This window comes from Tachyglossus aculeatus, chromosome 19 (genome assembly GCF_015852505.1).
Source record: "Tachyglossus aculeatus isolate mTacAcu1 chromosome 19, mTacAcu1.pri, whole genome shotgun sequence".
In the NCBI taxonomy this organism is placed as follows: domain Eukaryota; kingdom Metazoa; phylum Chordata; class Mammalia; order Monotremata; family Tachyglossidae; genus Tachyglossus; species Tachyglossus aculeatus.
The window spans coordinates 6,359,359-6,369,125 of record NC_052084.1 but is presented as its reverse complement, the minus strand read 5'-3'; the positions used below and the strand labels follow the sequence as shown (position 1 = coordinate 6,369,125).

Here is a 9,767-nt window from a genome sequence, read left to right as displayed (position 1 = left end):
TACAAGGTGATCAGATTGTCCCGTGTGGGGCTCACAGTCTTCATCCCCATTCTACAGATGAGGTAATCGAGGCTCCGAGAAGCTAAGTGACTTGCCCAAGGCCACACAGCAGACATGTGATGGAGTCAGGATTCGAACGCATGACCTGATTCCAAAGCCTGTGGTCTTTCCACTGAGCCACGCTGCTTGCAATTGTACTTTTCCAAGCACTTAGTACAGTGCTCTGAACCCAGTAAGCACTCAATAAATACGATTGGATGACTGAATGTTTATTTGTTGCCCAACTGTACTTTCCAAGCGCTTAATGCAGTGCTCTGCACCCAGTTATCCATGTCTCCTAGCCCTGGCTTCTTTGGGAAACACTGAACGAGGGCATGGGGCACCCACATGTTGTGGATCCCAGCTTTAATGGAATCTTTACTGCACTCAAGTGGTTTATCCAGAGGAGACAGAGAGGTCAAAGAAAGAGTTGTCCTTCAGCCATTTCCACACCTTTCCCATCCCTCCTTCCAAATATTTGCCCAGGGCCTGTGTGTCCCAGACAGAGTCAGAGCCAGGGCATGGGAGACATTATGACTTGACATAGGCCATTAAGGCCTGACAAAGAGCATTATGGCCTGGCTCTCTGATGTCATCATCAATCCTGCAGTCTGTGAGAATGACAAAGAAGGGCAAGACAAGATCCAAATAAACAGGCTGTTCAGCTCCTCTGGGTGCGGATTGCAGGATTGCATTTGTTCACCTTCTCCAGTCTGGTATTCCTTTCTCATGCAGTCTAAGGGGCTGCTGGCCAGACTCTAGTCAACAGGGTCCTCAGCACACAAATTCCAGCTGTAGTTTGAGGGGGCAGGGGTGGTATCTGGGGTGGCAAGACTGTGCCTAAGGAAGCACTATCCCGGCCAGATTGTGCCATCCTATTTCTGGTAATCACAGGCCCTTGGGCCTTCCTTCCGGGAGAGGGAAAATTTGGTTAAAGGGGCCTGGGAAGCCCCTGCGGGGACCCTCACCCCCTCAAGCTACAGCTCAGTGCTCTGCACACAGTAACTGCTTAATAAAAACCAATACTACTACTACTTCTATATGTTGCCAACTTGTACTTCCCAAGCGCTTAGTACAGTGCTCTGCACACAGTAAGCGCTCAACAAATATGATTGATACTACTACTCCTACTAGAGAGATTCAAAAACACCCATTTTTCTCCTTTCCCCAGCCCTGGCAAGTCCTCAAAATTCCCATCTCTTCCTATTCTTCCAGACATTACAGAAGGCAGAAGCTCATCATCAATAGTATTTAGTAAATGCTTAGGGTGTGCAGAACACTATACTAAGCACTTGAGGAATACAATACAACAGGATTGGTAAATATGTTCTCTGCCCAAAACAAGTTTACAGTCTAGGGGGTAAGTGGTCCATCCAGCCTGAACTCCTGTGCATCACCACCACATACTAAGAAGGATTGTGGGATGGTTATTCTCCTTGCAGAATAATCATATTTATTAAGCACTATGTGCCAAGCACCGTACTGAGCACTGGAGTAGATACAAAATAATCAGGTTGGACACAGTCCCTTTCCCACATGGGGTTCACCATCAAAGTAGGAGGGAGCAGGATTTAATTCCCATTTTACAGACGAGGAAACAGGCACAAAGTTAAATGATTTGCTCAAGGTCATACAGCAGGCAAGTGGCAGAAGCAGGATTAGAACCCAGGTCCTCTGGCTTGCAGGGCCATTTTCTTTCCACTAGGCCAATGCAGCTTACATCGATTTTACTGGCTAAAAATTCTCTAACACCTAATCAATCAATCACTGTACCAATTACTTAGGAGAGTACAAAAGAGTTAGAAATAATCTCTACAAAGAGCTTTCAAGCTAGCAGCAGGGGCAGACATTAAAATGTGTCTCTAAGCCTTCCCTCTAGTAATCAGACACATGCAGTGCCTCAGAGCCTGGAGAGCAGGAGCCTGAGGAAGCCCTGACTAGAGTCCTTCCTTCTAATTACTCGACTATTTTCCCAATCCCTAAACTATTTTAATGTCTGTCTCCCCCCTATAGGCTGGAAACTCCTTGTGGGCAGGGATCACGTTTAACAAATCAGTTATACAGTCCTTTTCCCAAACAACTCTGCACACAGTAAGCACTCAGTAAATACCATTTGGGGGGGTAACTATGTGTCAGGCACTTTACTAAGCCCTGGAATATGTACAGGCTAATCCAAACAGATCCAGTCCCTGCCCCACTCAGGGATCACAATTTCTTGGAGCATAATCCAGCAGGGAACTCTACAGGGATGTGGGAAAATGAATCACCAAAGAGAGGAACTGAGCCCTTCTAGGTCTTTGGGGTCCGGTTCCTGGGTGGCCGTCTTGGGGTGGGTTTCCTGCTACTGGGACAATAGCCCATCTTGCTGCAGCTGTTCAGTATCTCCTTACATCCAAAGGGGATGTTCAGTACAACTGAGCTGCTGTTTGTTAGATTTCGGGCTGGGGGTGGGCGGGAAGGAATGTCAAGTCGCAGGACAAGGGGTTAATGTCGGTAATTTCCAGGAGATCCCCGCCGTGATGAGGAGATAAAAAGGATTTAGGAGATGGATTGAGCTCAGGCTTTTGCTAAGACAGAAATAATGGGAGCGTGATACCCCAGCTAAATCCCAGATTTCTCTGTCCCCAGTCGAGGCCCCAAGGGCTGGAGGGCTAGAGGAAGACAAGCAGACGCTCAGATATCATTTGTGGCTGAGTTGACAGCCCTACCCAGACTGCACAGCCAGCCAGAGGGAACAAAAATAATCCCTGGGGGGCTAGCACAAGGACCCCCCGGGCAACTGAAATATGTGCAGTAGCCAAAATGTCCATAAAAGGTTCTTCTGCCTCCCACCCTAGAGCCTGGCCAGCTACTCATCCATTTTTCTTTTCTCCTCTTCTAGGAATAAATGCTTCTGTGTCTGTCTCCTCCGCTAGATTATTAACTACTTGAGGGCAGGGGTTCAACTCTCATGTACTCTCCCAAGGCCTTAGTATAGTTCTCTGCACACAGTAGGTGTTCAGGTGTACCTATAAAATGGGTATTAACTTATACTCCCTCCTGTGAGCCCCATGTGGGACAGAGATTGTGCTTAACCAACCTGACTATCTTGTATCTACTCCAGTACTTTACCACTCAGGATCACACCTGGAGAGTTTCCAGTACTCTATCAGTCTCGGCTATGAGTGGGAGAGTCAAGCAGGGGCAGACCTATTCCATTCCTAGCTTGGGCAGTGGCTAATGAGTGGGAGGCAATCTACTACAAGTCAAAACTCACCTGTGTTGGGCAGCAGTGGCATGGGAGAGAGTTGAGGTCATGGAAGAAGGCAATGGTAAACTACTTTTGTATTTTTACCAAGGAAACTCTCCATATGCACTACCAGAACAATTGCAGATGGAGAGGGGGGCATTCTGGGAGAGATGTACAGAGCTTAGCACACAGTGAGTGCTTAACAAGAACCATAATTATTATTATTTTGCCTTGTTCTTTGTAGTCTTGGAGTGGTCCCACCCACTTCTGCACCTCAGTTTCTCCACCATCTCCCAAGATCCTTGAAGAGGAAGGGCAATTACCCTACAGATGTACATCCTGAGGAAGACTCAGGTTCCAAGGGTCCTCCCTCTGTCTCTTCTATCCCCACTAGATTGATCGTAAACTCCTTGAGGGCAGGGATCATGTCTATCAACTCTACTGTACTCTCCTGAAGGCTTAGTATAATGCTTCACACAAAGTAAATGCTTGATAAATACCACTGATGGACTGATTTCCCCTTCCCACTCCAACCCCATCTACAATTTGGTCCAGACATTTTCTCCATAAACTCAGAGCTGACTTTCATCCCCATTTGTCCAGTCAGAGCTACCCAAACCATCATAGGCGGTCGGTTTTCCCATAATGCCTTAAAAGGTGCCAAGGTGGGCATCTCACTTCCAATTGGGCTATCCAGGCTACCGGGCTATCTTTCCTGGGACAAATGGGAACTTCTCTCCAAGGCCCAGCATTTCCCTGGACTATCAAACTGTCCCCTCTTAAAGTCCACTCCATACTTCCCCGGTCAGTGGGGGTAAGGAGGGTTGTATGAAACAGCTGTTGGTGGGGCACTACCTGTTGGAGCCATGCCATCAGCGGTGAAGTCTGAAGTCTCATGTGGTGGACAGATTTTAGCAGGAGTCTTGAAAATAGCTGGCCTGCATAGGAAATGAAGACCACAGTGGTTACTGCTTGGGAGTCAACGTGGCCAAGTACAAAGAGCTCAGATTACGAGTAAGGAGATGGGGATTGTAGTCTCAGCTCAACCCTTGGCTGTCTATGATCCTAAGTCACTTAACCTCTCTGGTTTCAGTTTTTGTAAAAACTCGGTAAACACTACTACTACTGCTACTGAAAAGGAATAATTAGGAAAAGACTGTAGATTATAAGCTCCTTGCAGGCAATATTTGTGTCTACCAATTCTGTTGTATTGTACTCTCCCAAGTTGTTATAGTACAGTGCTTTGCACACAGTAAGGGCTCAGTAAATACCATTGATGGATTGATGATGTGAAGTGGGGATAAGATACCTGCTCTCCCACCCTCAGATCAGACACAGTCCTTGTCCAATTCAAGGCTCACAGTCAAAGAGGGAGGAAGAATAAGTACAGATGAGGAAACTGAGGTTCAGAGAAGCTGACATCTTAGGTCACATGGCAGGCAAAAGTGCTCCTTCCTCTAGGCCAAGTTGCTTTCCTTCCCTCCTTGCCCTACCCCTGCTCTCCCCGGGCCGCCCCCAACTCAGCCTTGGCTCATCCCTTCCTTAACACCCTTGGGCGTTCAACTCTCCTGTCTTCCACTGAGCTTTCACACCAGAGCCTGTGTTATGAGACACCAGGGCACAGACAGTGTTAAAAGACTCAGAACCTCCGGTCCAGGGGGAGAGACTCTTCTACAGGTGACACCCGCAGTCTGCACCTTTTGGTGTCATTTCAGGGCCCAAATGTTGCACAAAGAGGCTCCTTTCCGGCTAATGAGTTGTGAAGGAAGGTGGCCCATATTCATGAGGAGGAGAGCTACTCCGGGGGGGAAAAGAGCATGAAGGCCTGTTGTAAGGCAGCAGGGACGGGGGGGGGGGAAAAATGGAGGACAGAAGAAGAGAGGGAAAGAGATGATGGATGAGAGGGAGGGAGGGAAGGGGGAAAAAAGAGAGGAGGGATGAGAAGGAGGGAGGGAGGGGGAAAAAAGAGAGGAGGGATGAGAGGGAGGAGGGAGGGGGGAAGAGATGAGGAATGAGAGGGAGGGAGGGAGGGAGGAGGGAAAAGAGAGGAGGGATGGGAGGGAGGGGGGAAAAAGAGAGGAGGGATGGGGAAAGAGAGGAGGGAGGGATGGGGGAAGATAGGAGGGATGAGAGGGAGGGAGGGCGAAAAAAGAGACGAGGGATGAGAGGGAGGGGGGAAAAGGGAGGACGGATGGGAGGGAGGGAGGGCAAAAAAAGAGGAGGGATGAGAGGGAGGGAGGGCGAAAAAAGAGGAGGGATGAGAGGGAGGGAGGGGGTAAAGGAGAAGAGGGATGAGAGGGAGGGAGGAAAAAGAGAGGAGGGATGAGAAGGAGGGGGGAAAGAGAGGACGGATGAGAAGGAGGGGGAAAGAGAGGAAGGATGAGAAGGAGGGGGGGAAGAGGAGGGATGAGAAGGAGGGGGAGAAAAGAGAGGAGGGATGGGAGGGAGGGGGGAAATAAAGGAGGGATGAGAGGGAGGGGGGGGGAAAACAGCAGAGGGATGAGAGGGAGGGAGGGAGGGGGGAAAGGAGAGGAGGGATGAGAGGGAGGGAGGGGGGAAAAGAGGAGGGATGGGAGGGAGGGGGAAAAAGAGGGATGAGAGGGAGGGGGGAAAAGGAGGGATGAGAGGGAGGGGGGAAAAGGAGGGATGAGAGGGAGGGAGGGGAGAAAGAGGGAGGAGGGATGAGAGGGAGGGAGGGGGAAAGAGAGGAGGGATGAGAGGGAAGGAGGGGGAGAAGGGAGGAAAAGAGGAGAGGAAGGAAGAGGGAAGGAGAGGAGGGAGGGAGAGAAGGAGGGAGAGAAGGAAGGAAGGAGAGAAGGAAGGAAAGAAGGAGGGAGGGAGAGGGAGGGAGGGAGAGAGAGGGAGGGAGAGACGGAGGGAGAGAAAGGAAGGGACAGAAAGGAAGGGAGAGGGAGAGAGGGAGGGAGAGAAGGATGAAGGGAGGGAGGGAGAGAGAGAGAGGGAGGGAACTAGAGAGAGATTAAGGAAGAGAGGGAAAAGGAAGGAGGAGTTTCTATTTTAAAGAGTGAAAGGATTACCTATTATTATCATCTAAGCACTGTGTCAAGCACTGTTTTAAGCATTGGGATAGGTACAAGTCAGTCAGCTCAGACACAGTATTATTCTGATCTGGAGGCTCAGGATTTTGACCAATTTCTCCGATTCAAGCCAGGGTTTCTAACAAAATTAAAACAGATGGAGGGACAGAAGTCATCCAGAGATGGCCGAGGAACTCCGGGTCACTCATTAGGACCAAGAAAATCATGTCTAAAGGCTGCAGAACATTGTACTTGCCCAAGCGCTTAGTACAATGCTCTGTACACAGTAAAAGCTCAATTAAAACCATTGATTGATAAGAACCTGGGTAAAGAACTGATTATTAGGCAGGCTGCATGGCCCTGCAGAAAGAGTATGGGATTAGGAGTGAGGAGTTTCTAGTCCCCGCTCTGCCATTTATTTTACTTGTACATATCTATTCTATTTATTTTATTTTGTTAGTATGTTTGGTTATGTTCTCTGTCTCCCCCTTTTAGACTGTGAGCCCACTGTTGGGTAGGGACTGTCTCTATATGTTGCCAATTTGTACTTCCCAAGCGCTTAGTACAGTGCTCTGCACACAGTAAGCACTCAATAAATACGATTGATGATGATGATGATGATTTATCTGCTGTTCTACCACAGGCAAGTCACTTAACCTCTCTGTTGCTTCAGTTTCCTCATTTGTTTAGTGAGGATAATACCTGTTCTCCCTCCTCAGACTATGGACCTTGTGTAGGACAAGGGCTTTGTCCAATCTGATTACCATTTGTCTGCCCCAATGCTTGGCACCTAGTAAGCAGTAAATATTGCTATTATTACAATGCAAGTGGGATGCACAGCCCCACCCACACTCTCTCAAACTGCCAGTCATGTTTATGCTGGAGGCAGTGCAACAAAGGGGCAAGTGGACAGGAGGGCGACACACTGCAAAACTCCTGCAGGAGCTTTAGAGACAAAACTGATAGGTAGCTCAAGTGGGTAGCGACAATGGGCTGCAGAGCCATGGACCCAGCAGGTAGTTGCCAGGGCAGCCACGTTGGTAGCCATTCTAACTACTTTCAAGATTTCTGCAGGGAAGGTCCACTTGGTAGAATGTAGGCTGTTAACACATTGTGGGCAGGGAATGTGTCTGGGCTTTGGAGTCAGAGGTCATGGGTTCAAATCCCGGCTCCGTCACTGGTCAGCTGTGTGACTTTGGGCAAGTCACTTAACTTCTCTGGGCCCCAGTTACCTCATCTGTAAAATGGGGATTAAGACTGTGAGCCCACCATGGGACAACCTGATCACCTTGTAACCTCCCCAGCGCTTAGAACAGTGCTTTGCATATAGTAAGCGCTTAATACCATTATTATTATTATATTGTACTCTCCCCAGTGCTTAGAACAGTCCTTGACACATAGTAAGCATTTAACAAATACCACTATTATTATACATTTACCTAAGGTAGGAATTATGTTGCCTAGGTGAAGGATTCCATTAAGCATGAATAAGAAAGGCCAAGCCCTCTATTCACAGCAACCACAAACACAGGCCCAGTCTGATTCAGTGAAGCCTTTTCATCCCCAAATCCAGGTCCTTTGAAATAACAGAAAGTCCTTTGGAGACAGTGGAGTTCACTAAAGAAGTCCATTGACTTTCCATATTTTTCAGGAGGGAACAACAAAAAAAATCTGAGTAGTAGTGCTCTGCCAGTTATTATTATTATCTAAGCACAGACTGTCAAGCACTGTTTTAAGCGCTGGGATAGGTACAAATCAGTCAGGTCAGGCACAATATCATTCTGATCTGGAGGCTCTCTCTGGGTTTGCAGGTGAGGGAGGGGTCAAGCAGCACCTTCAGGCAATCGCTTCCAGGTGCTCCCCTTCCCTTTCTTTGCCTCACAGCTGCAAAAGCCAACCACATCCTGCCTTTTCAGTCCCGATGACCCTGTCAGGAAGACCCTTTTTGACCCCTGCCCCCACCCAAAGGAAATGGAGAGTTTCCCAGTCACCTGGATAGCATGGCTCAGTGGAAAGAGCACAGGCTTGGAAGTCAGAGGTCACGGGTTTTAATCCCAGCTCCACCACATCTTCTGTGTCACCTTGGGCAAGTCACAACTTCTGAGCCTCAGTTACCTCATCTGTAAAATGGGGATTAAGACTGTGAACTCCACGTGGGACAATGTGATCACCTTGTATCCCCCCCCAGCACATAGAACAGTGCTTTGCACATAGTAAGCACTTAACAAATGCCATCATTATTACTATTATTATTATTTAGCCAGCCTGGCTGGCTTCCCCCAGGAGTGATGCTGCACAAGCCACCAGCACCATCACTCATTCTCCAGCACCTTCTCTCTGGGTTCTCCATCCTGAAGTCCCAAGGCCCCTCAGGGATTTGATGGGCAGCTCCATCCACATCTGGGCAGGCCTGTTTCTGCACTGAAAAGAGACAGGACATTCTGGAGAAAGTAAATCCATGGAGTAGCTATGAATGGGAAATGACAGTACTTAATAATAATAATACCTTGGGATGGGAAATGTTCGAGGGGCTGCTAGGTTAAGCCTCTGTTTCTTCATCTGTAAAAGCGGGGCATTAATATCTGCCTCTCAAAGGAGTGCTGTGAAAATCAAGTGAGATAATCAATGTGAAAGCACATTGGAAAAATTAGAGTGCTTTAAAAACACGATAGCATAATTATTATTATTACTCCATAAGATATTGTAGCTGGGTAGCTGGGCTTGAACTGCCAGAAACCATTGTGCTATTCACCCTTTCCCAGCCCAGCCAACAGCTTCTCTCCCCTCCTCATCTCTGCCTTTAAGTGATTGAGGAAAATTTTGAATCCTGTCTTCTCTTGGCTAAGACTCACTTTCTCATTATTAGGAAGTGAATTTTTAGATAGAGGGTGTTTTTAGGGATATTACCAGAGCACCTAGGGCTCAGGAGCAATGATGCCAACACATGGGTTCATACTGCTTCTTTCTGCACAGTGTAAACTCCTATAGGCAGGGAGCTTTATACTGTCATCTCCTTGTGAGCATGGAATGTGCCTTGTGCTTTCCCAAGGGATTAGTGCAATGCAATGCACCCAGGAGGTTCTCAAAAAATATCATTACTACTACTCCCACCACCATCACCACCACCACCACTACTCTAGACTGTAAACTCATTGTGGACAGGGAATGTGTCTGTTTAATTGTCCTTTTGTACCCCAAGTGCATAGTACAGTGCTCTGTATACAATAAGCACTCAAATATGATTGAATGAACTATTATCAGGTCCCAGTCCCATGGGAAATGATTCAAGATGAGCACAAACTCTCTGTGTTTGGAGTCTCAGTGACAGCCCTGAACTAAATCCCTCAGTCTCTCTCTTCCCCACCTCTAATTCCCAGGGTTGAGGCTGGAAGTGTTGCAGGGGGTGGGTGGAATAGGTGGCTCCAAGGCAGAAATGCTGGGAGTTTTCTCCAGTGAAACCC

At 48.0% G+C, this 9,767-nt stretch overlaps 1 non-coding gene across 1 annotated transcript; it reads left to right on the top strand.

Annotated features, from left to right (window-relative positions):
• The first annotated feature begins 3,147 nt into the window (after positions 1 to 3,147).
• On the top strand, positions 3,148 to 3,285 carry LOC119941111. Its single transcript, XR_005455139.1, has one exon. It is a non-coding gene; the product is annotated as a small nucleolar RNA SNORA7 (small nucleolar RNA).
• The last annotated feature ends 6,482 nt before the right edge of the window (positions 3,286 to 9,767 follow it).